Here is a 27934-nt window from a genome sequence, read left to right on the forward strand (position 1 = left end):
TGAGGACAATTTGCGGTGTGAAGTGATTTGACCGAGTATGTAATAAAAGAGCAAGAGAGATGTGTGATGTTAAAAAGAATGTGGTTGAGAGAGGAGAAGAGAGTTTGCTCAAATGGTTTAGATACGTGGGGAGGACGAATGAGAAAAGGTTGACAAAGAGTATATATGTGTCAGAAGTAGGGGAACAAGGACAGGGAGACCAAATGGAAATGGAAGGATGGAATGAAAAATATCTTAAGCGATCAGGGCCTGAACATGCAGGAAGATGAAAGGCGTGCACAGGATAGTGTGAATTGGAACGATGCGCTACACTGGGGTCGACATGTTGTCGAAGGACTCAGCCAGAGCACGTGTAGCCTGTAGGACCTAGTTGTGGATGGGCAGCTGTGGTTTCGGTGCGTTATCTATTACCAGCTAGTGAATGGATGCGAGCGAATGTTGCTTTTCTTTCGCCTCTTCCTGGCGCTAACCCGGAAACGGTGATCAAATATGATTATACATATTATCTTACCTTCCTACCCCAGGGGTCCGTTCTATCTTTTATGGGGCTCCAGCAGCGCTCACGAAGCTGACAACGTCAGCCGGGCGTGAACACATTTCATAAACATAAAGTTGTGATGATAAAGATAATGGTGATGATGATGATGGTGTGTGTGTGTGTGTGTGTGTGTGTGTGTGTGTGTGTGTGTGTGTGTGTGTGTGTGTGTATGGGAGGAAACTGCTGGGTAACTGAGCATTAAGTGTACATTTGTCTTCATTTTGGTAGTTGCATCGCGGAGATAGGTAATGCTCAGAGGGTAGAAAATAACGTATAATTGTCTGTGTTTACGGAGTCTGGTTTCAGCTAAGTGTACGCCTGATGGGGTGGCGTTTTCGAGCTGGGGGGGCGGTTGCTTAATTCCTATCAAGACAATCAATGTGTATATATATTTGTCAGTGTTATGTTTATGGGGCTGAGGGCATTTACAGGCTGCTAAATTATGTGGAGGCTGATGGTTAGTCATGGAGTGGTTTGGATGGGAAATGTCATGTTCTCATGCAAAGACTCAAGCGTCGAGCATAACCAAGTCAGGTTGTTTTGGAAGTATCTTTGTTTTACTTGTGTTGGTGTTGAGTGTTTGTGGTTGCCAGTCATTGTTCTGAGCGTCCTGTATTGTGTAGTTTGCAGCCTTATTATATTTACTTTTGACAGAATGAGATGACCAGGCAGGTGAGACGCAGTTTGGGATGGGGCACATGCATTGTTTGTACAAGATAAGAGGGGATTCTATTTCTTGCACAAACCAGGTACTAGTTAGTGTTTGAGGGCATTTAGTTAGCATGTTGCTTTTGCGTTGACGTTTGTGGTGTGGGGAGAGAATATAATGCAAATGCGTGATGTGTTGTATATTGAGTGGGAATAATTAGCCACTCAAGATGACAGGAGGGTGAAGGCTGCAGTCATATCTGTCCGTCGTTAAGAGGAGACTGAAAACTTCTATAGAGATGCAAACACCCTATCCTGAAGGTGCCACTGTCATGTGATTCTAAGGTCGTCCTCATATGAGAAGACCTTCATACTGCTGGAGGTAGTGGGATGTCACATGGGACGATAATGAAGAGGGATGGAGAAAGACCTGCTCCATAGAGAATCCCATTGTATAGCGAAAAGGTTTTAGAAATAAAACCTTTGTCAGTGACTTTAATTCGGTAGCCATATATATCAGTATTTATCTGTCTATCTATCAGTCTATCTATCTATCTATCCATCTATCTATCTATCTATCTATCTATCTATCTATCTATATATATATATATATATATATATATATATATATATATATATATATATATATATATATATACCATTATTATTATTATCATTATTATGCTTTGTCGCTGTCTCCCGCGTCAGCGAGGTAGCGCAAGGAAACAAACGAAGGAATGGTCCAACCCACCCACATACGCATGTATATACATACACGTCCACATACGCACATATACGTACCTATACATCTCAACGTATACATATATACACACACACAGACATATACATATATACACATTTACATAATTCATACCGTCTGCCTTTATTCATTTCCGTCACCGCCCCGCCACACATGAAATTACAACCTCCTCCCCCCGCATGTGCGCGAGATAGCGCTAGGAAAAGACAACAAAGGCCACATTCGTTCACACTCAGCCTCTAGCTGTCATGTATAATGCATCGAAACCGCAACTCCCTTTCCACATCCAGGCCCCACAAAACTTTCCATGGTTTACCCCAGACGCTTCACATGCCCTGGTTCAATCCATTGACAGCACGTCGACCCCGGTATACCACATCGTTCCAATTCACTCTATTCCTTGCATGCCTTTCACCTTCCGGCATGTTCAGGCCGCGATCACTCACAATCTTTTTCACTCAATCTTTCCACCTCCAATTTGGTCTTCCACTTCTCGTTCCCTCCACCTCTGACACATGTATCCTCTTGGTCAATCTTTCCTTACTCATTCTCTCCATGTGACCAAACCATTTCAAAACACCCTCTTCTGCTCTCTCAACCACACTCTTTTTATTACCACACATTTCTCTTACCCTTTCATTATTTACTCGATCGAACCACCTCACACCACATATTGTCCTCAAACATCTCATTTCCAGCACATCCACCATACTCCGCACAACCCTATCTATAACCCACGCCTCGCAATCACATAACATTGTTGGAACCACTATTCCTTCAAACATACCCATTTTTGATTTCCAAGATAACGTTCTCGACTTCCATACATTTTTCAACGCTCCCAGAAATTTCGCCCCTTCCCCCACCCTATGATTCACTTCCGCTTCCATGGTTCCATCCGCTTCCAATTCCACTCCCAGATATCTAAAACACTTCACTTCCTCCAGTCTTTTCTCCATTCAAACTTAGCTCCCAGTTGACTTGTCCCTCAACCCTACTGTACCTAATAACCTTGCTCTTATTCACATTTACTCTCAGCCTTCTTCTTTCACACACTTTACCAAACTCAGTCACGAGCTTCTGCAGTTTCTCACCCGAATCAGTCACCAGCGCTGTATCATCAGCGAACAACAACTGACTCACTTCCCAAGATCTCTCATCCACAACAGACTGCATACTTGCCCCTCTTTCCAAAACTCTTGCCTCACCTCCCTAACAACCCTATCCACAAACAAATTAAACAACCATGGAGACATCATGCACCCCTGCCACAAACCAACATTCACTGAGAACCAATCACTTTCCTCTCTTCCTACTCGTACACATGCCTTATATTCTCGATAAAACCTTTTTATTGCTTCTAACACCTTGCCTCCCACACCGTATATTCTTATAACCTTCAACAGAGCATCTATATCAACTCTATCATATACCTTCTCCAGATCCATAAATGCTTCATACAAATCCATTTGCTTTTCTAATTATTTCTTACATACATTCTTCAAAGCAAACACCTGATCCACACATCCTCTACCACTTCTGAAACCACACTGCTCTTCCCCAATCTGATGCTCTGTACATGCCTTCACCCTCTCAATCAATGCCCCCCATATAATTTCCCAGGAATACTCAACAATCTTATACCTCTGTAATTTGGGCACTCACTTTTATCCCCTTCGCCTTTGTACAATGGCACTATGCAAGTATTCCGCCAATCCTCAGGCACCTCACCTTGAGACACACATACAATAAATAACCTTACCAACCAGTTAACAATACAGTCACCCCCTTTTTTAATAAATTCCACTGCAATACCATCCAAATCCGCTGCCTTGCCATCTTTCATATTCCGCAAAGCTTTTACTACCTCTTCTCTGTTTACCAAATCATACTCCCTAACCCCCTCACTTTGCACACCACCTCGACCAAAACACCCTATATCTGCCACTCTGTCATCAAACACATTCAACAAACCTTCAAAATACTCACTCCATCTTCTTCTCACATCACCACTACTTGTTATCACCTCCCCATTTGCCCCCTTCACTGATGTTCCCATTTGTTCCCTTGTCTGACGCACTTTATTTACCTCCTTTCAAAACATCTTTTTATTCTCCCTAACATTTAATGATACTCTCTCACGCCAACTCTCGTTTGCCCTCTTTTTCACCTCTTGCACCTTTCTCTTGACCTCCTGCCTCTTTCTTTTATGAATTTCTCAGTCATTTGCATCATTTCCCTGCAAAGATCTTTCAAATGCCTCTCTCTTCTTTTTCACTAATAATCTTAATTCTTCATCCAACCACTCACTACCCTTTCTAATCTGCCCACCTCCCACGCTTCTCATGCCACAAGCATCTTTTGCGCAAGCCATCACTGCTTCCCTAAATACATCCCATTCCTCCCCCACCCCCCTTACGTCCTTTGTTCTCACCTTTTTCCATTCTGTACCCAGTCTCTCCTGGTACTTCCTCACACAAGTCTCCTTCTCAAGCTCGCTTACTCTCACCACTCTCTTCACCTCAACATTCTCTCTTCTTTTCTGAAAACCTCTACAAATCTTCACCTTCGCCTCCACAAGATAATGATCAGACATCCCTCCAGTTGCACCTCTCAGCACATTAACATCCAAAAGTCTCTCTTTCGCGCGCCTATCAATTAACACCTAATCCGATAACGCTCTCTGGCCATCTCTCCTACTTACATACGTATACTTATGTATATCTCTCTTTTTAAACCAGGTATTCCCAGTCACCAGTCCTTTTTCAGCACACAAATCTACAAGCTCTTCACCATTTCCTTTTGCAACACTGAACACCCCATGTACACCAATTATTCCCTCAACTGCCACATTACTCACCTTTGCATTCAAATCACCCATCACTGTAACCCGGTCTCGTGCATCAAAACTACTAACACATTCACTCAGCTGCTCCCAAAACACTTGCCTCTCATGATCTTTCTTCTCATGCCCAGGAGCATATGCACCAATAATCACCCATCTCTCTCCATCCACTTTCAGTTTTACCCATAACAATCTAAAGTTTACTTTCTTACACTCTATCACATACTCCCACAACTACTATTTCATGAGTAGTGCTACTCCTTCCCTTGCTCTTGTCCTCTCACTAACCCCTGATTTTACTCTCCAGACATTCCCAGACCACTCTTCCCCTTTATTCATTATACTTATTTATCATTCTTTGTTGCTGTTTCCCGCGTTAGCGAGGTAGCGCAAGGAAACAGAGGAAAGAATGGCCCAACCCACCCACATACACATGTATATACATACACGTCCACACACGCACATATACATACCCATACATTTAAACGTATACATGTATATACATACACAGACATATACATATATGCACATGTACTCAATTCATACTTGCTGCCTCTATTGATTTCCGTCGTCACCCCGCCACACATGAAATGACAACCCCCTCTCCCGCACGCGCACGAGGTATCGCTGGGAAAAGACAACAAAGGCCACATTTGTTCACACTCAGTCTCTAGCTGTCATGTATAATGCACCGAAACCACAGCTCCCTTTCCACATCCAGGCATCACAAAACTTTCCATGGTTTACCCCAGACACTTCACATGCTCTGGTTCAATCCATTGACAACGCGTCGACCGCGGTATACCACATCATTCCAATTCACTTTATTCCTTGCTCGCCTTTCACCCTCCTGCATGTTCAGGCCCCGATCACTCAAAATCTTTTTCACTCCATCCTTCCACCTCCAATTTGGTCTCCCACTTCTCGTTCCCTCCACCTCTGATACATATATCCTATTTGTCAATCTTTCCTCACTCATTCTCTCCATGTGACCAAACCATTCCAATACACCCTCTTCTGCTCTCTCAACCACACTCTTTTCATTACCACACATCTCTCTTACCCTTTCATTACTTTCTCGATCAAAACACCTCACACCACATATTGTCCTCAAACATCTCATTTCCAGCACATCCACCCTCCTCCACACAACTCTACCTACAGCCCACGCCTCACAACCATATAACACCGTTGAAACCACTATTCCTTCAAACATACCCCTTTTGCTTTCGGAGATAATATTCTTGCCTTTCACACATTTTTCAACGCTCCCAGAACTTTCGCTCCCTCCCCCACCCTGTGGCTCATTCCGCTTCCATGGTTCCATTCGCTGCCAAAGCCACTCCCAGATATCTAAAACACTTCACTTCCTCCAGTTTTTCTTCATTCAAACTTATATTTAATCGCTGTTTCCCGCGTCAGCGAGGTAGCGCAAAGAAACAGATGAAGAATGACCCAACCACACACATAGACACACACACACACACACACACACACACACACACATATATATATATATATATATATATATATATATATATATATATATATATATATATATATATATATATATATATATATATATATATATTTTTTTTTTTTTTTATACTTTGTCGCTGTCTCCCGCGTTTGCGAGGTAGCGCAAGGAAACAGACGAAAGAAATGGCCCAACCCCCCCCCCCATACACATGTATATACATACGTCCACACACGCAAATATACATACCTACACAGCTTTCCATGGTTTACCCCAGACGCTTCACATGCCTTGATTCAATCCACTGACAGCACGTCAACCCCGGTATACCACATCGCTCCAATTCACTCTATTCCTTGCCCTCCTTTCACCCTCCTGCATGTTCAGGCCCCGATCACACAAAATCTTTTTCACTCCATCTTTCCACCTCCAATTTGGTCTCCCTCTTCTCCTTGCTCCCTCCACCTCCGACACATATATCCTCTTGGTCAATCTTTCCTCACTCATCCTCTCCATGTGCCCAAACCACTTCAAAACACCCTCTTCTGCTCTCTCAACCACGCTCTTTTTATTTCCATATATATATATATATATATATATATATATATATATATATATATATATATATATATATATATATATATATATATATATATATGGGAACAAATAAAGGCAGACAGTATGAATTATGTACATATGTACATTCGAATACTTTGTACTCGAATACCCTTCTTCTCACGTTGGTGAGCAACGGGGTCTACACCGGTCTTTTCCCATTAGGCGCACATAGCCCTCAGATAGCATTTTACCGAACTTAACTGTACAACGCGGAGGTATATGAATACGAAGAAAGCGCATATGACCGCGCACGTTCATGGAACATTCAAATGGGTATGTTTGAAGGAATAACGGTTCCAACAATGTTATATGGGTGCGAGGCGTGGGCTATAGATGGGGTTGTGCATTGGAGGGTGGATGTGTTGGAAATGAGATGTTTGAGGACAGTATGTGGTGTGAGGTGGTTTGATCGAGTCAGTAATCAGAGGGCAAGAGAGATGTGTGGTAATAAAAATGAGGTTGAGAGAGCAGAAGAGGGTACTGAAATAGTCTGGTCACATGGAGAGAATGAGTGAGGAAAGATTGACAGAGAGGATGTATGTGTCAGAGGTGGAGGGAACAAGATGTGAGACCAAATTGGAGGTGGAAGGATGGAGTGAAAAAGATTTTGAGCGATCGGGGCCTGAACGTGCAGGAGGGTGAAAGGCGTGTAAGGAATAGAGTGAATTAGAACAATGTGGTATACCGGGGTCGACGTGCTGTCAGTGGATTAAACCAGCGCATGTAAAGCGTTTAGAGTAAACCATGGAAAGTCTTGTGGAGCCTGGAAGTGGAAAGGGAGCTGTGGTTTCGGTGCATTATACATGACATCTAGAGACTGAGTGTGAATGAATGTGGCTTTTGTTGTCTTTTCCTAGCGCTACCTCGCGTGCGTGCGTGGGATGGGGTTGTCATTTCATGTGTGGCGGGGTGGCGACGGGAATGAATAAAGGCAGGAAGTATGAATTTGTACGTGTGTATGTATATGTATATGTCTGTGTATATTTTCTATATGTGTACGTTGAAATGTATATGTATGTATATGTGCGTGTGTGGACTTGTATGTATGTATATACATGTGTGTGTGGGTGGGTTGGGCCATTCTTTCGTCTATTTCCTTGCGCTACCTCGCTAACGTGGGAGACAGCGACAAAGTATAAGACAAAATACAAAAATGATATATATATATATATATATATATATATATATATATATATATATATATATATATATATATATATATATATATATGGGGAGCGTTATTGGATTACGTGTTAATTGACAGGCGTGCGAAAGAGAGACTTTTGGATGTTAATGTGCTGAGAGGTGCAACTGGAGGGATGTCTGATCATTATCTTGTGGAGGCTAAGGTGAAGATCTGTATGGGTTTTCAGAAAAGAAGAGTGAATGTTGGGGTGAAGAGGTTGGTGAGAGTAAGTGAGCTTGAGAAGGAGACCTGTGTGAGGAAGTACCAGGAGAGACTGAGTACAGAATGGAAAAAGGTGAGAACAATGGAAGTAAGGGGAGTGGGGGAGGAATGGGATGTATTTAGGGAATCAGTGATGGATTGCGCAAAAGATGCTTGTGGCATGAGAAGAGTGGGAGGTGGGTTGATTAGAAAGGGTAGTGAGTGGTGGGATGAAGAAGTAAGAGTATTAGTGAAAGAGAAGAGAGAGGCATTTGGACGATTTTTGCAGGGAAAAAATGCAATTGAGTGGGAGATATATAAAAGAAAGAGACATGAGGTCAAGAGAAAGGTGCAAGAGGTGAAAAAAAGGGCAAATGAGAGTTGGGGTGAGAGAGTATCATTAAATTTTAGGGAGAATAAAAAGATGTTCTGGAAGGAGGTAAATAAAGTGCGTAAGACAAGGGAGCAAATGGGAACTTCAGTGAAGGGCGCAAATGGGGAGGTGATAACAAGTAGTGGTGATGTGAGAAGGAGATGGAGTGAGTATTTTGAAGGTTTGTTGAATGTGTTTGATGATAGAGTGGCAGATATAGGGTGTTTTGGTCGAGGTGGTGTGCAAAGTGAGAGGGTTAGGGAAAATGATTTGGTAAACAGAGAAGAGGTAGTGAAAGCTTTGCGGAAGATGAAAGCCGGCAAGGCAGCAGGTTTGGATGGTATTGCAGTGGAATTTATTAAAAAAAGGGGGTGACTGTATTGTTGACTGGTTGGTAAGGTTATTTAATGTATGCATGACTCATGGTGAGGTGCCTGAGGATTGGCGGAATGCTTGCATAGTGCCATTGTACAAAGGCAAAGGGGATAAGAGTGAGTGCTCAAATTACAGAGGTATAAGTTTGTTGAGTATTCCTGGTAAATTATATGGGAGGGTATTGATTGAGAGGGTGAAGGCATGTACAGAGCATCAGATTGGGGAAGAGCAGTGTGGTTTCAGAAGTGGTAGAGGATGTGTGGATCAGGTGTTTGCTTTGAAGAATGTATGTGAGAAATACTTAGAAAAGCAAATGGATTTGTATGTAGCATTTATGGATCTGGAGAAGGCATATGATAGAGTTGATAGAGATGCTCTGTGGAAGGTATTAAGAATATATGGTGTGGGAGGAAAGTTGTTAGAAGCAGTGAAAAGTTTTTATCGAGGATGTAAGGCATGTGTACGTGTAGGAAGAGAGGAAAGTGATTGGTTCTCAGTGAATGTAGGTTTGCGGCAGGGGTGTGTGATGTCTCCATGGTTGTTTAATTTGTTTATGGATGGGGTTGTTAGGGAGGTAAATGCGAGTTTTGGAAAGAGGGGCAAGTATGAAGTCTGTTGGGGATGAGAGAGCTTGGGAAGTGAGTCAGTTGTTGTTCGCTGATGATACAGCGCTGGTGGCTGATTCATGTGAGAAACTGCAGAAGCTGGTGACTGAGTTTGGAAAAGTGTGTGGAAGAAGAAAGTTAAGAGTAAATGTGAATAAGAGCAAGGTTATTAGGTACAGTAGGGTTGAGGGTCAAGTCAATTGGGAGGTGAGTTTGAATGGAGAAAAACTGGAGGAAGTGAAGTGTTTTAGATATCTGGGAGTGGATCTGGCAGCGGATGGAACCATGGAAGCGGAAGTGGATCATAGGGTGGGGGAGGGGGCGAAAATCCTGGGGGCCTTGAAGAATGTGTGGAAGTCGAGAACATTATCTCGGAAAGCAAAAATGGGTATGTTTGAAGGAATAGTGGTTCCAACAATGTTGTATGGTTGCGAGGCGTGGGCTATGGATAGAGTTGTGCGCAGGAGGATGGATGTGCTGGAAATGAGATGTTTGAGGACAATGTGTGGTGTGAGGTGGTTTGATCGAGTGAGTAACGTAAGGGTAAGAGAGATGTGTGGAAATAAAAAGAGCGTGGTTGAGAGAGCAGAAGAGGGTGTTTTGAAGTGGTTTGGGCACATGGAGAGGATGAGTGAGGAAAGATTGACCAAGAGGATATATGTGTCGGAGGTGGAGGGAACAAGGAGAAGAGGGAGACCAAATTGGGGGTGGAAAGATGGAGTGAAAAAGATTTTGTGTGATCGGGGCCTGAACATGCAGGAGGGTGAAAGGAGGGCAAGGAATAGAGTGAATTGGAGCGATGTGGTATACCGGGGTTGACGTGCTGTCAGTGGATTGAATCAGGGCATGTGAGGCGTCTGGGGTAAACCATGGAAAGCTGTGTAGGTATGTATATTTGCGTGTGTGGACGTATGTATATACATGTGTATGGGGGGGGGGGGGGGGTTGGGCCATTTCTTTCGTCTGTTTCCTTGCGCTACCTCGCAAACGCGGGAGACAGCGACAAAGTATAATATAAATAAAAAAAAATATATATATATAAATATGTGTGTGTGTGTGTGTGTGTGTGTGTGTGTGTGTGTGTGTATGATGTTAGCATTCTTGACCATGACGCATTCACGGTCCGCCAAGGGTCGAGTGCAAAGGTTCGAATTCTAGTTGCGGCAGTCGATGCACAGTGTACCCAGCTGTTCATGCACCCTTAGGGATTGGTCGATAAGATGATTACCTGGCTCAGGCTAGGGTATATATCTATATATATAGCGTTGATATGATAACCTTCACTTAGACCTCAGTTGCCTGTGCTGTGTCAGCTAATATATATATATATATATATATATATATATATATTATCCCTGAGGATAGGGGTGAAAGAACACTTCCCACGTATTCCCTGCGTGTCGTAGAAGGCGACTAAAAGGGGAGGGAGCGGGGGGCTGGAAATCCTCCCCTCTTGTTGTTTTTTTTTTTTTTAATTTTCCAAAAGAAGGAACAGAGAAGAGGGCCAGGTTAGGATATACCCTCAAAGGCCCAGTCCTCTGTTCTTAACGCTACCTCGCTAATGCGGGAAATGGCGAATAGTTTGAATGAAAAAAAATGAATATATATATATATATATATATATATATATATATATATATATATATATATATATATATATATATACACATATATATATAAAGATCTACCTTAATGTGGCTCAATTAATCTACATAATTTTGTATAAAGTTTCACCATTATCGCTTCAAGTCCACCAGCTACGGTGTCATTCGTGATACCGTTTCCTACAAGCCTGAGTGTGATGCTGTAAGGCTGTGGCAGGCCTGAGTACTACGTAATGATCGTGAGTGTTACCGAGATGGATCTCGGAAGGACCAGTTTTTGTGTGAGGCTGAGCTTTCCCTTGGCTCTTTGCGCTACTTCCGCAGTACAGACAATCTCTTGAGTCCTGCAGTGCGATATAACTGGATTGATATCTGTACGTGACGTATCTATAACATCTATGGGCCTCACTCACCACAGACAGAGCAAAGCAACGCTCACTGTGTCTAATATCTTTTGTCTTCGGTGACTGGTTCCTTTATAATCTTGCTGCGCGGTCGGGTCTGCGCACCGCTGAGGTGAATGACCTTGCGCGTTCGATTACCATCTGAGTCAACGACGACTCATACACCCGAGGTTGACGAGATCGTAACGAAAAAGGAATGGCAGACCTTAACATAATAATTTATGAGTTTTAAAAATGTGTCTAATTTATGAACATGTATTTCGACAACTTCACCCACGTGTGCAGTTCCACAAGGTACATGATTCAACAACTTACGTGATTCAACAAGGTACATGATTCATCAGCTCACAATATATGTAATTCAACAACGAACATAATTCAGCATCGTCGTAATTAGACCATGCCATTTTACCTGACGTGTAACTTTCTCACGACACATAGTTATGAAACGAGCAGTGAAATGATAAATGTTCTTGCATTGGTCTGTCAACGGCAGCCCTTAACACCTCATGTTCAATGTCTCGATGTTGGGTCGTCCAGCGTTTTTATCAGAGCCAGAGGGACGGGCGGGCGTTCATAGTGTTAACACACAGAGTATAGGCCATCGTAACTCGTAGGTGAGACATTTCCTCGTGGTAGAGCCTACGAGAACACAGTGTTAACTCGTTTTGCTCTGTTATGCAGACGCCTGAGGTAGTATCTGTGCTGAGCTTGGATCTGTTGACTTCCTTTCCTCTCGCTGTCTGTTGGTCATTTAAAAGTGTTAGAGTCCCAGACAATATTTCACTCGTAACAGGGTAACCCTTGCCGCATCCAGTCTTTTCTACTACAGGGAAATACGTGGAAATACAGGAAATACGTGGACAGTACTTTTTCTCCCTTATCCTCAAGGATGATATTTGGATGTTAACGTACAGAGAGGGGCAACTGGAGGGGTGTCTGATCATTATCTTATGGAGGCGAAGGTGAAGATTTGTGGAGGTTTTCAGAAAAGAAGAGAGAATGTTGGGGTGAAGAGAGTGGTGAGAGTAAGTGAGCTTGGAAAGGAGACTTGTGTGAGGAAGTACTAGGAGAGATTGAGTGCAGAATGGAAAAAGGTAAGAGCAAATGATATAAGGGGAGTGGGGAAGGAATGAGATGTATTTAGGGAAGCAATGATGGCTTGCGCAAAAGATGCTTGTGGCATGAGAAAGGTGGAAGGTGGGCAGATTAGAAAGGGTAGTGAGTGGTGGGATGAAGAAGTAAGATTGTTAGTGAAATAGAAGAAAGAGACATTTGGACGATTTTTGCAGGGAAATAGTGCAAATGATCGGGAGATATTTATAAAAGTAAGAGGCAAGAGGTCAAGAGAAATGTGCAAGAGGGCAAATGAGAGTTGGGGTGAGAGAGTATCATTAAATTTTAGGGAGAATAAAAAGATGTTTCGGAAGTAGGTGAATATAGTTCGTAAGACAAGAGAACAAATGGGAATATCGGTGAAGGGGGGTAAATGGGGAGGTAATAACAAGTAGTAGTGAAGTGAGCGGGAGATGGAGTGAGTATTTTGAAGGTTTGTTGAATGTGTTTGATGATACAGTGGTAGATATAGAGTGTTTTGGTCGAGGTGGTGTGCGAAGTGAGCGGTTCTGGGAGAATGATTTGGTAAACAGAGAAGAGGTAGTGAAAGCTTTGCGGAAGACAAAAGCTGGCAAGGCGGCGGGTTTGGACGGTATTTCTGTGGAATTTATTAAAAAAGAGGGTGACTGTGTTGTTGACTGGTTGGTGAGGATATTCAGTGTATGTATGGTTCATGATGAATTGCCTGAGGATTGGCGGAATGCATTCATAGTGCCATTGTACAAAGGCAAAGGGAATAAAGGTGAGTGTTCAACTTACAGAGGTATGAGTTTGTTGAGTATTCCTGGGAAATTATATGGGAGGGTATTGATTGAGAGGGTCAAGGCATGTACAGAGCATCAGATTGGGGAAGAGCAGTGTGGGTTCATAAGTGGTAGAGGATGCGTGGATCAGGTGTTTGCTTTGAAGAATGTATGTGAGAAATACTTCGAAAAACAGATGGACTTGTAAGTAGCGTTTATGGATCTGGAGAAGGCATACGATAGGGTTGTTAGAGATGCTTTGTGGGAGGTCTTAAGAGAATACGGTGTAGGAAGTAATTTACTGGAAGCAGTGAAAAGTTTCTACCAGGGATGTAAGGCATATGTAAGTTTAAGAAGCGAGGAGAGTGATTGGTTCCCAGGGAATGTCGGGTTGCGGCTGGAGTGTGTGGCTCTTGAATTTGTTTATGGATGGGGTTGGTTAGGGATGTAAATGCGAGAGGTTTGGAGAGAGGGGTGCCATTTCCCGCGTTAGCGAGGCAACGTTAAGAAATATAAGACTGGGCTTTAAAGGGAATATCATCACTTGGCTCCCTTCCCTGTTCCTTCTTTTGGAAAGATAAAAGCGGAAGGGGAGGGTTTCCAGAAACCCGTTTCCTCCCCTTTTAGTCGCCTTCTACGACACGCAGGGAATACATAGGAAGCATTCTTTTTCCCCTATCCCCAGGGATGATATATATATATATATATATATATATATATATATATATATATATATATATATATATATATATATATATATATATTTTCTTTCTTTCAAACTATTCGCCATTTCCCGCATTAGCGAGGTAGCGTTAAGAACAGAGGAGACTGGGCCTTTGAGGGAATACCCTCACCTGGCCCAATTCTCTGTTCCTTCTTTTGGAAAATTAAAAAAAAAAAAAAAAAAACGAGAGGGGAGGATTTCCAGCCCCCCGCTCCCTCCCCTTTTAGTCGCCTTCTACGACACGCAGGGAATACGTGGGAAGTATTCTTTCTCCCCTATCCCCAGGATATATATATATATATATATATATATATATATATATATATATATATATATATATATATATATATATATATTTCATTACACTTAATCGCCGTCTCCCGCGTCAGCGAGGTAGCGCAAGGAAACAGACGAGGAATGTCCCAACCCACCCACATACACATGTATGTACATAAACGGCCATACACGCACATATACATACATATACATCTCATAGTATACAGACATATTAATACTTGCTGCCGTCATGCATTTTCATCGCCACCCCGCCACAAATGAAATAAGCCCCCCCAAGGAAAGAACAAAAAAGGCCACATTCGTTCACACTCAGTCTCTAGCCATCATGTGTAATACACCGAAACCGCAGCTCCCTTTCCATATCCAGGCCCTACAGACCTTTCCATGTTTTACGCCAGACGCTTCACATGCCCTGGTTCAATCCATTGATATCACGTCCACCCCGGTACACCACATCATTCCAGTTCACTCTATTCCTTGCACGCCTTTCACCTCCTGTATGTTCAGGCCCCGATCGCTCAAAATCTTTTTCACTCCATCCTTCTACCTCCAATATGGTCTCCCGCTTCTTGTTCCCTCAACCTCTGACACATATATCCTCTTTGTCAACCTTTCTTACGCTCTCTAAGCCATACTTCTTATTTCCACACATCTCTCGTACCCTTTCATTACTTACTCGATCAAGCCACCTCACACCACACATCGTCCTCAAACATTTCATTTCCAGTACGTCCACCCTCCTGCGTACAGTCCTATCTATGGCCCATGCCTCGCAACCATATAATATTGTTGGAACCACTATTCCTTCAAACATATCCGTCTTTGCTTTCCGAGATAACTTTCTCTCCTTCCTCACATTCTTCATTGCTCCCAGAACCTTCGCCCCCTCCCCCACCCTGTAACTTAATTCCGCTTCCATGATTCCATTCGCTGCTAAGTCCACTCCCAGGTATCTTAAGCATTTCACTTCCTCCAATTTTTCTCCATTCAAACTTACCTCCCAATCAACTTGTCCCTCAACCCTGCTGAACCTAATAACCTTGCTATTATTTACATTTACCCTCAATTTTCTCCTTTCACACGCTTTTCCAGACTCTTGCAATTTTTCACTCGAATCAGCCGCTATAGTTCTATCATCGACAAACAACAACTGACCCACTTCCCAATGCCCTCTCATCCCCAGCAGACTGCATACTTACCCCTATCTCCATCGCCACCCAGTCCATGAACAGATTTAACAACCAGGGTGACATTACCCTCCATTGCCGCAGACCGACCTTCTCAGTGAACTAATCGCTCTTCTTTCTTCCTACTCGTACACACGCCTTACACCATATATTTCTAAGACCTTTCACAAGGCATCTCTGTCAACCCTATCATTTGCTTGCTCCAAATCTATAAAAGCCACATACCAATCCATCCGTTCTTCTAAGTATCTCTCTCACACATTTTTCAAAACAAACACCTAATCCACACATCCTCTACCACTTCTGAAATCACATTTTCCAATTGATGCTCTACACACCCTTGATAAAATCTTCTCACTGCTTTTGGCAGCTTACCTCCGATACCATATCTTCTTAAGACCTTCCACAAGGCATCTCTAAAAACCCTATCATAAGCCTTATCCAGAACTGTGAACGCCGCATACAAATCCATCTGTTCTTCTGAGTATTTCTCACATACATTCTTCAAAACAAACACCTGATCCACACATCCTCTACCACTTCTGAAACCATACCTCTCTCCAGTTGATGCTCTGTAGAAGCCTTCACCTCTTTAATTGATACTCTCCTATATACTTTTCCAGGTATACTCAACAAATTTATGCCTCTGTATTTTGAACATTCACCTTTATCCCCTTTCCCCTTATACAGTAGCACTATACGTGCATTCCTCCAATCCTCAGGCACTTCACCATGATCCACACATACATTGAATATCCTTAACAACCAGTCAAATGCACAGTCATCCCCTTTCGTAATAAATTCAACTGCAGTGCTATCCAGTGCCCGTCGCCTTCCTGGATTTCATCTTTCGCAAAGCTTTCACCACCTCTTCTCTTTTCACCAAAGCACTCTTCTTGCCCCTCTCACTTCGCATACCACCCCGGCCCAAACACCCTACATATACCACTCTATCATCAAACACATTTAACAATACTTGAAAATCCTCACTCCATCTCCTCCTCACCCCATCATTACCTGTTATCACTTCCCCTTTTGCTCCCTTCACCGTTGTCCCCATTTGTTAAGATGTCTTTCGCACATTATTTACCTCCTTTCAAAACATCTTTTTATTCCCGTAAAGTTTAATGATACTCTCACACCCTAACTCTCATTTGCCATCTTTTTCAAACTCTGCATCTTTCTCTTGACCTCCTGTCGCTTTCTCTTATACATCTCCCAAGTATTTGCGCTATTTCCTTGTAGGTACCGCCTAAGCACCTCTTTTTCGCTTTTACTAGTAAACCTACTTCTTCATCCCACTACTCACTACCCTTTCTAATCTGGGTACCTCCAGCCTTTCGCATGCCACATACATCTCTTGCACTTGTCATCACTAGTTCCCTGAATACTTTTTATTCCTCACCCACTCCCCTCACTTCATTTGCTCTCACCTTTTGCCATTCTGCACTCAATCTTCCCTGGTATTTCTTCACACAAATCTCCTTTCCAAGCTCACTTACTCTCATCACTCTCTTCTTCCCGGCAAATTCTCTTCTTTTTTGAAAACCTTCACAAATTTTCACCCTCGCCTCTCTTTTACACGCCTATCAATTGATACGTTATCACATAATGCATGTTGACCATCTCTCCTACTTACATACGAATAATTGTGTATATCTCTCTTTTTAAACCAGGTATTCCCAAACACCAGTATTTTTTTCAGCACACAACTCCACAAGCTCTTCACCGTTTTCATTCATAACACTGAATACTCCTTGCACACCAATTATACCTTGTACTGCCACATTACTTACCTTTGGAGTTGAGTTACTTATGGAAACCAATATTATTCATTAAAACCTTCTAAACTTTACATGACGCAACTTCTGATTTCATCTTAGCTTTATTTTATCTATTCTTTTTACTGTTTTCTTTATTTTACATTGGATTTTGTTTTAGGATTCCGTGTGGCGTTTGTTAATTACATCGGAGGTGTCCACATCGGGATCTCACACTGAGTGCATAATATTTTTGTCGAAGAGGAAGTTAGATATCCCGTACGAAATGAATGATTGTGAAATTTACAAGAATATATCTAGTGCATCTTGACCTGAAGGAGAGTGTTTATATTTTTCAGCATTTTTGTCTCTTGTACCTCTGTCTGTCTCGTATAATTTTTTCTCCACTTTTGGCTCACATACACTTCACTATTCCCTATTTACCATGTCAGTCCTCCATTGTTTGATAGGCAGTTGAACCTTTGATTATCTTTGTAGATATTTGCATAAAGGAATGCATCTTTTACTGGCATTTTTACATATTTCACAGCTTGACAACTGACGAGATACCGTTATGAGTAAATGTTGTAGAATCTAGAGGTAGCCTAACATACATGTATTGACGCATGGTCTACAGCACATACCGACACACGATCTATATCACATGATCTACAACATGTACTGACACATGATCTACAACTTGCACTTACACATGACCTACAACATGTACTGACTCATGATCTACAACATGTACTGACACATGATCGACAACTTGCACTTACACATGACCTACAACATGCACTGACACATGATCTACAACATGTACTGACTCATGATCTACAACATGTACTGACACATGATCTACAACTTGCACTTACACATGACCTACAACATGCACTGACACATGATCTACAACATGTACTGACACATGATCTTCAACTTGCACTTACACATGACCTACAACATGCACTGACACATGATCTACAACATGTACTGACACATGATCTTCAACTTGCACTTACACATGACCTACAACATGCACTGACACATGATCTACAACGTGTATTGACACATGATCTACAACTTGCACTGACACATGATCTACAACGTGTATTGACACATGATCTACAACTTGCACTGACACATGATCTACAATATATATTGACACATGATCTACATCGTATATTGACACATGATGCACAGCATGTACTGAGATGTGATGATCGACAGCATATATTGACACATGATCTATATCGTATACTGACACGTGTTGTAAAACATATACTGACACATAATCTACATGGACTGATACATAGTCTACAACATATACTGACACATAATCTACATGGACTGATACATAGTCTACAACATATACTGACACATGATCTACATGTACTGATACATAGTCTACAACATGATCGGCAGCATTTACTGATACACGATCTGCCCTCATTGGAAGTCATTCCAATGATCCTGGGTTCGAATCCTAAGCATATATGGACAAACTACTTTACATGATGTAACTAAGTTTATGCAACATCTGATTTTCTTTTCCTCATCGAGTGTTCATCAAGATAATCACAGTCATGGGTATGAACCGTATGTCGAACCATCTCTCTCCTCGGTCTTCACAACATAACGAAGAATTAACACTATGGCTATCCTTACAAGATGTTGTTAACCGACTGGAGGTGAGGGGGTTGTGGGAGGCATTGCGTTCGTCACCACAACACTCAGGGTCCATAGCTGGTGACCACACCACGCTTGTCTAGTGGCGTCGCTCTCGACTCTGTACAGTTCTTAGAAAACGGGAGGTAGGGCGGGTGAGGAAGAGAAGTCTTTTTCCTTTTTTTTCAGCTCATCACCCGATCCATAAATGATATAGTCTGGCAGCAATGTCATGGCGAAAATTTAGACCGCTTCGTGAAGTTTTAAGAGTTAATGAACGAACTATGATTTAACTTTGCGTCTCAGAAGTTAAGAATAGAAAGATCTAGGAAATGGAGAAGGAGGCTACCAACTGAACACGAAGCAGTTGAGCAGTCGCGCTGCCGTAACCCCACGTCATGAGACGATGAGTTTATACCAGGTATGATGAATGAGGTTGAATAGACGCATCTCCACCCACACAAAGTTGCAAGTAAATGTACGAATCAATATTCAAGGTGTATCATTTTTCTAAGGGCAAAAATGATTGCAAACAAGTTTGACAGGTTTTACCCATGACCTGACCTCCGCATGTGTACAAACGCAATATCCACAGGTTCAAAGGTCACCATTGGAAAACAAATGCTAGCGTTACGGGCTTTTTCTCTCTTTTTTTTTTTCGTAAGCTTTCTGTCTCCACATACCTGATTTGATCCTTTGAGAAAGACGGACCGACCCTTGGGTATGATGGCGTGACTTTTGACCCGGCCCTTATCGATTAGGTCAAAGGTTAGGCTATCATACTCAAGCTCATTTACCGTCATACTCAAAGAGTTAAACACTCGTGCAAATCCACGGTATGTACAGAGTGTGGCCCTCAACCATGACCCTTGACATGGTGATGACACATGACCCTTGGCACGGCGATGACACATGACCCTTGACACGGCGATGACAGATGACCTTTGACACGGCGATGACAGGTGACCTGGTCTTGAGAAAATGACGTGTCATCTCCTGTTTTCTTCCTGTCCGAGTTTACCCGCTAGTAATGACGTGGTCATTAAATCGGATGACGGGTTGACAACTTCCCAGCGTTGCGGAAGTTCAGGGGTTCAGGAGAAGTTCAGGGGAATTTCAGAGGTTAAGGAGTTCAGGAACGTTCGGAATTTCATAAGAAGTTCATGGGAAAATGCAGAAGTTCGGGAGGAGTTTAACGGAAGTTCAGAGAAGTTCAGAGATTTATGAGGAGTTCACAGGAAGTTCGAGAAGCTCAGAAGTTCAGGGAAAGTTCAGTAGGAGACCAAGAGAGTTTCAGGAGTTCAAAAGTTCTTGAGGAGTTCAGGGGAAGTTCAGCAGTTTAGGGAAAGTTCAAAGAAGTTCAGGAGAAGTTCAAAATAAGTTCATGGGAAGTTCATAAGTTCAGGATGAGTTCATCGCAAGTTTAGGAGGAGCTCATGGGAAGTTCAGGAGATGCCTGGAAGTTCACGGGTAGTTCAGAAGTTGAGAATAAGTTCAGAAGTTGAGGATAAGTTCAGAAGTTGAGGATAAGTTCAGAAATTGAGAGGTGTTGGATGGGTTGAGACGGGGCCCATCATCACAGCTGGATTGTCGCGCTTTGATCTTAAGTTCTTTTTTTCCTCCTGAAATTAGGTCTCACTAGGCGAGGGAGGAAGCGTTGAACTTTATACCACATTTTCTCTCTGTGGTTCCAACCTACGGTGCGAGTCTGTGGAGACCACCAAGTCACGATGGAAAAAAGATGTGATGATGGAATTGTTACGTCTCGATGTCACGATGTGGATTATGGGTGTGCGAAACTAGACTCACGTACGCACGCACGCTCGTGGGCACGCATTCGGTGCACGTAGCGCTTTCACACACACGCACACACACACACACACACATATATCAAAGGAGCTTTTTTGTATGGTGTGTTGTGGTGGGGCTGGGGTTACCAACGGGAAGTTACTCGCCAGAAGGACCAGAGGTTCATGAGGGAGGTAAGTATTGTCAAGGGCGACATCATAAACAAATGGTATTAAAGCAAGCAGTAGAGGAAGTGTCATATATATATATATATATATATATATATATATATATATATATATATATATATATATATATATATATAGATAGATAGATAGATAGATAGATAGATAGATAGGTAGATAGATAAATAGATATTGAAGATGCTAAGGAAACTGCAAAGGTTTCAATCCAAGTATAGCTTGGCAGGAGACACGTTACAAGCTTCTCTGTGGGCGAGGGGTTCAGGCGTCGTCCCTGCCTAACCTACCGGCAGGACACCAAGTTACGAGTGACGTTCCAGAGGCAGACTGTCTACTGCTTAAGTATTAGAAGTACATTTAAGTAGATGGATGACTGATGTTAAGTACACGATCTTAAGCTCATATTAGCCCTAGAATAAAAAGATGTTCAGTTCAAGTCGGATTACATCATTCGAACAAGCACGAAAATCTATTAGAGAAGGTCTAGAGGAAGAAGGCAACATAAATGGCACCGGAAATAAGACAGCCGAGTTACAGCGAGGGCGGAGGGAGGAAGAGGTGAGAGGCTATACAATTTTCCTTCATGGAAAATGGGAAAATAACGGAAAGGTTTGATCACTTCCTTCACGTTCCTGAATTAAGTTGACAACGTCGGCCATTGAACAGTTCTTTGAGGGAAGCAGAGAGAGAGAGAGAGAGAGAGAGAGAGAGAGAGAGAGAGAGAGAGAGAGAGAGAGAGAGAGAGAGAGAGAGAGAGCAACCAGAGGTCATAGCAAGAAACTAAGCAAGAAACTTCTTGGAAAAGATAGGAAGAAATAAATTTCTAGTACAAGAGTTATACATGAATGAAGTGAACATAGTAATGTGACTGTGAATGCAAAAGTTTAAAAAGTCATATGATAGCTTAAGATATCTAAGACGGGTCCTTATGAATGTTGGACTCCCCCTCGTACTGTACGTAAAAGTAGTTACAAACAGGTAATTACGATCGGACGATTAATGGCATACATATAGACGTACATGAATGTGTTATTAAAGCCATATTCTAATTTTAAGATCGTAAGATGGGTTGGTTTGCTGCATCACACTGTAAGTCACTATGGTTAACTATAGATAGTTCATTTTGTATCATTCTGTGATGAATTATTGATTCATTTAATGCCTTCAGTAAATCCAATTTACGTTATTAATCCAAATTTCTTTATGATTTGTATGATGCTCGTGTCCCGCCTTTACATCCGCCTGGGTGATATTCAATTCTCGGCGTCCACAGAAAACGTACAAGCAATGACGGGTGACTCATGATTTAAGTCTTGCGTTATATGCCAGTCATACTCAGTAATGGGAAAGATGAGGTGGTGCTCCCCCAGAACTTTTTTCCATCGAGTCATCAGTGAGAGGTCAAACACTACTGTATGTCATAAGTCCCATCAACACTATGATGCTCATGTAATTCCCTCCATCATGCTTCAAACAACCTCTCTTTAGAGCCATTATTGCGGGGAAGTCTTAAGGGATTAGACAGTAAATAATGAACCTGGTAATGAGTTTTCCGGTCTCTAGTGAGGCTAATAGTGCACAAAGTGTTGATGTTTAACCCTATACTGCCTCATCCGGTTATCAGTGAAGCCGGCAATGTATTTAGCAACGGACAGCCAACCCAAAACTGTAACAGATGAGAGACGGTGACACCAGTTATGTATTAACTGTTCGTTCATGAACTAAGCGTTGTGCTCTGTGATCGACAGTTAACTGGGTATTGTATTATGTCCACTCGAATGTAAGGCAGATGGTTTGTATATACTCAGCAGAGAAAGTGGTGCTTCACAATACAATCGACATTGAAGCTGGTAATATTTCATAGTCGAGAGTGAAACCAGTTATGCATAATTTTGGTGACAGTGTCAGCGGTTCTGTGTGATACAGTCACCTACGTTCGTGGTGTCCACAGGCTTGTTAGCCAGTCAATAAAGAATCTGATCAGTTAGCAGCCAGTCAGCAGTGGAAAATGTTTTGCTTTATCCATTTACTTGTGAATGAGTACTGGGTTATCCATTTGATAACGAACTAGTGATTATATTGTCCAGTCGATTGTGACCCTAATGTCATTGTGAGTGGTCTTAAACCCTCTACTGCGTGATACAGTAGATGGTGAATCCTGTTCTGTACTAATCAGATGGTGTTGGATCTGTTTCTGTATCATCCATTCACAGTGAACCGAATACTGTATTACCTGGTCGATGGTGAATTTGGTGCTGTATCATCCAGTCGACTGTAACTCCGCTACTGTAGTATCCAAGTGATAATAAACCTGTAACTACTTCCCAGCGATTGTATTATCCACTTAATGGTGGACCAGTTACTGTATCATCCAGTCCATGCTTAGCCTGTTGCTGTATCATGTAGTGGATGGTGAAAATAATATCGTATCGTCTTTTTGATGATGAAAACGACCGGTACTGTATCATTTGGTTGGCAGTGTACCCGTCACTGTATTACTGAACTTCCTGTTGTATCATTCGGTTGATAACTTACCAATCTAATTTTTGTAGTTAATCCCTTGCTTTACTTTGAATAATTTAAATCAGTCGTCGAGTCTGGTAATGTGATGACTATGAAGCCGAAAATATATGAGCCATTCTCAGAGAAACTGTTTTATATCATCCGGGTTTTTCAATCTATCTGCAGCCGACCTTGATGATGAATTGACCAAAATACAATCTCCATTTTAACCTCTTGTGGATGACCCCAAGATAACTACGCTATGATGATGACCTGACCTTTTTCATCCACAGTCTGGACTCACAGACCTTTCCATGGTTTACCCCGGACGCTTTACATGGCCTGATTCAGTCCATTGACAGCACGTCGACCCCAGTATACCACATCGCTCCGATTCAGTCTATTCCGTGCACGCCTTTTACCCTCCTGCATGTTCAGGCCATCGCACCCGAGGGGTGTACCGTCGTACCCTGGGGAGCGTACCGCTGTGCTTCTGCTCAGAAATCATACGATCGTGCTCAAGGATCGTACCGTCATGCTCAAGGGTCGTACCGTCTGGCTCGAGATCTTACCGTTGTGGTCAAGGGCCGCACCGTCATGCAGCTAAAGGATCCGACCGTCATGCTCAAAAAGATCATACCATCATGCTCAAGGATCGTTCCATCGTGTTCATGGATCGAGTCATCATGCTCAAGGATCGTTCCGTCGTGTACATGGATCGAGTCATCGTGCTCATGGATCGTTCCGTCGTGTTCATGGATCGAGTCATCGTGCTCAAGGATCGTTCCGTCGTGCTCATGGATCGAGTCATCGTGCTCAAGGATCGTTCCGTCGTGTTGATGGATCGAGTTATCGTGCTCATGGATCGTACCGTCGTTCTCAGAGGTTACACCGTCGTGCAAGGATAGTGTTATCATCATGCTCAAGGGTCGTGCCGTCATGCTCAAGGATTGTGCTGTCATGCTCAAGAGATGCATGTTGATATCTGTGAACACAGATGTGAGTGACCGCCATCTTGCATGTCATTACCATGTATTTTTTGTCGTGTGCTGCTTGCTATGTGCCTGCTTGTCTGCCTGCGTCTGCACCTTGTCTCCGCCTGAGTGTCTTTGTATGACCAGAATCACTGTGACTTAACCTTTGAGTTCGACGACTGTGCCCCGTCAGTACAACAATTTGTTCCCTTGAGAACGATGACTTGGCCCCTTGATTACGATGGTAACCCCTTACATACAATGACTCAAGCCATCGTACTCAAGAGGTTAAGTGTTTGTACTCAAGAGGTTATGTCTTCGTACTCAGGAGCTGAGTCGTTGTGCTCAAGGTGTTAAGTTGTCGTCCTCCAGGTTGTAAGTGTTAAGTCGTCATACTCAGGGAAGTAAATCATTTTACTCAAGGTGTTAAGTCGCTGTAGTCTTGGTGATCATTTGTTATACTCAAAGAATTAATCGCAGTCTGTGGTAAGACGCCAAAAATAGCCTCATCATCAACCCCACCACCGTCATCCCCTTCCGTCCGAGATCCCTCGTACCCGAGTTGCAGTTCGTTACCGGAGACCGCATTGAGGTTAATGACTTCCCCCACATGGACCCTAAGTGTCGGTGACCTGTCATTACATGCGCAATGACCTCGTCTGATTGGACTTGGAATATGGTATTTACCGCTCCTGTTTCGCTTTTACAGTATGTCGTCTGTGGGTATACATACATGGCTGATACGGAAACGGATATAGATCACTGTTGACAGAATATGTACCGTGAATGCTTTTTACCAAGAAGTACGTGTGCTTGTTGATATGTCGTAGGCTGTGAATCTGATTATGGCGTCGACAAGTCTATTTCACAGAGCGACTCTTTTTTTAGATTACCAGGTTCCTGTTGTCTATACCGTCTATCGATACAGAGCTTATACGATCAATCTATACTGAACTATATCTCTGTATAGATTGATATTATAGTTCTGATCACGTAAGGTATATTGTCTATATAGGAGTTTATTGGTCGGTAGACTATTTTGCTTTTATATATTGGTATCAAATCTGTTTCTCATTCTCAAGAGTAAGGTCAGAGGTCACACCATCATTGCCAGGGGTCGCGCTCTCGTGCTCAAGGGTCAAACCCTCGCTCTCATGGGGTTAATACAGTAATGCCTTGGTGCTCCCAATGATATCTCTATCTGTGTGTGTGTGTGTGTGTGTGTGTGTGTGTGTGTGTGTGTGTGTGTGTGTGTGTGGTAAATATGATTATTAGCCATATATCAGTTTGTTATCATTTATCAGTTTGCTCAGCTTCTGTGAACTAGCTCTTTTTTTTTTTCTGTTGATCCTGCACTGCGCGTTTATGTGTTGTGTTGGGCTGGCGTTACGTTTGAGCAGTGCAAAGTAACGGTAAATTAAGTCTTTTTGGAGAGATGTAATATATTCTTCAAGGTTCTTGCTTTTAATACAGTCCCGCCCTCTGACCAGAACTGAAGCCACGATGACCTGCATCTATTGTGTGTGTGTGTGTGTGTGTGTGTGTGTGTGTGTATGTGTGTGTGTGTGTGTGTGCTGTAAAGGGAAGGCAGAGGTATGGAGGATTTGTGTGATACGTGTGTGTGTCCATACATGAGTGCGTCTGAGTGAGCAAGTTGCTTATTTCGTAGACGTTTAGCTTTTCTCCACATGTGGGTATGATCTCAGTCGTGTTTCATTTTCTTCAGTTTTGAGAGAAAATATTTGATTTGGTTTGATTTAGTGCTGGCCATGATATGCCACAGGGAGATAGGCCAAAATTGTTGCGTAGTCCCTATAGGGTATGGGAGAGTGAAAGGACGAGGAAAGACTACTGAAAGAAGAAGAAAGAGAAGGAGAGAGAGAGAGAGAGAGAGAGAGAGAGAGAGAGAGAGAGAGAGAGAGAGAGAGAGAGAGAGAGAGAGAGACAGAGAGAGAGAGAGAGTGGAGGCTACACGAGAAGCAGTCGTGTAGGAGACACTTACATATCTCTAGCTCTGGCAGGACCTCCCCAGCACAACAATACACCACCAACTCTCGTCACAAGACAATACAGTCAGGGTGGAAATCTTATCTGCCTCTCTCATCTGGGACGCCGTTTCCTGCTGTAAGCCAAGCGTCTGTTGCAAACACTTCGGCCACATCCCCGTCAACAGCTTGGGTCATTTACCATGTATTATTATTATATTTCTGCTCAGGGTGCGAGGGTCTGAGGAGAGAGAAATGGATATTCAGGGAAATGGGTAACGTTACGAAATTTATGACTCTAGTTAGTTCAGCTTACTGTGGGTGTGGTTAGGTTGGGCTAGAAGAAAAAAAAAATGTTCCGTGGTTAGTGCTACAATGTGGGATACTTTAACGCTCTGTTAGTTACATTCATAAGTACATAATCCCAGGATCCCCGCCTGTAGAAGCTCCTGCAGTTTTGAGGTTGCTTCACAAGCAGTAGTGGAGCAAAGATAGATTTTCTGGGGTGACAAATTCTTCATCGACATTGTTCGCTGATGATGCAATCTGACCAATGCGTGGCTTTTCACTCGCAGCGTAATCAGGTAATGAGTAATTCCTGACAAACACTGAGACCCAGCGATGATATAACGTACATTAATGTCATAAGAGACTAGGAAATGTGTGTCGTGTCTTGGCAGCACATTCTGTCGCTCTCCTCGTCAACAGCCGTGAGTGAAAAGCAGCTGTGGGGAAAGTAAAAATAAAACCTGGTGTTATTTTCTTGGGTAATATTCCCTCACGGCTACATACAGAATACCCCGTGTACTTGTTCAAGTGTCAAGAGTAACTGAGTGTACGGTATTATAGAAGACGTTGGCTTTGTTTGAACGATTGACGTCTTACTTACAGCGGAACTGATGGCATGACCTCTGACCCAACTCTTGAACGGTCACGTGTTGCATTGATGAGCTGGTAGAACTGGTCGAGACCCGTTGTGTTATCTCAGGGTCGGTGATGTTCCTCCGTCAAGCCGAGTGTGGTGACCCGTGACCTACACTGTGAGGCCAGGTAACCCCACCACCTACAGAGATGGACTCCCTCCCACCTGCTAGGTCTCATGTAGCCAGCTGACGCGCCTAGTGGCCATGTTCGGAGTACGTGGTCAACCACAAGGGGATGATGGGTCACTGTGAGGTGGGGTCACTTCAACAGGATGGTTCCCGGGGAGGCCATTGACGTCCTTTGGAGAGAGAGAGAGAGAGAGAGAGAGAGAGAGAGAGAGAGAGAGAGAGAGAGAGAGAGAGAGAGAGAGAGAGAGAACGGACCTTCGTAAGAAAACAGACCAACACAAGGGAAACAGCTCAGGGAAAA

General features: G+C 42.8%; 1 protein-coding gene across 2 annotated transcripts in view; it reads left to right on the top strand.

The window, feature by feature from the left end:
- Positions 1-27934, top strand: part of LOC139766111 (serine protease 33) — a 327627-nt gene that overhangs the window by 90772 nt on the left and 208921 nt on the right. The window lies entirely within an intron of this gene.

Source organism: Panulirus ornatus, chromosome 4, assembly GCF_036320965.1.
Source record: "Panulirus ornatus isolate Po-2019 chromosome 4, ASM3632096v1, whole genome shotgun sequence".
NCBI classification, from domain to species: Eukaryota; Metazoa; Arthropoda; class Malacostraca; order Decapoda; family Palinuridae; genus Panulirus; species Panulirus ornatus.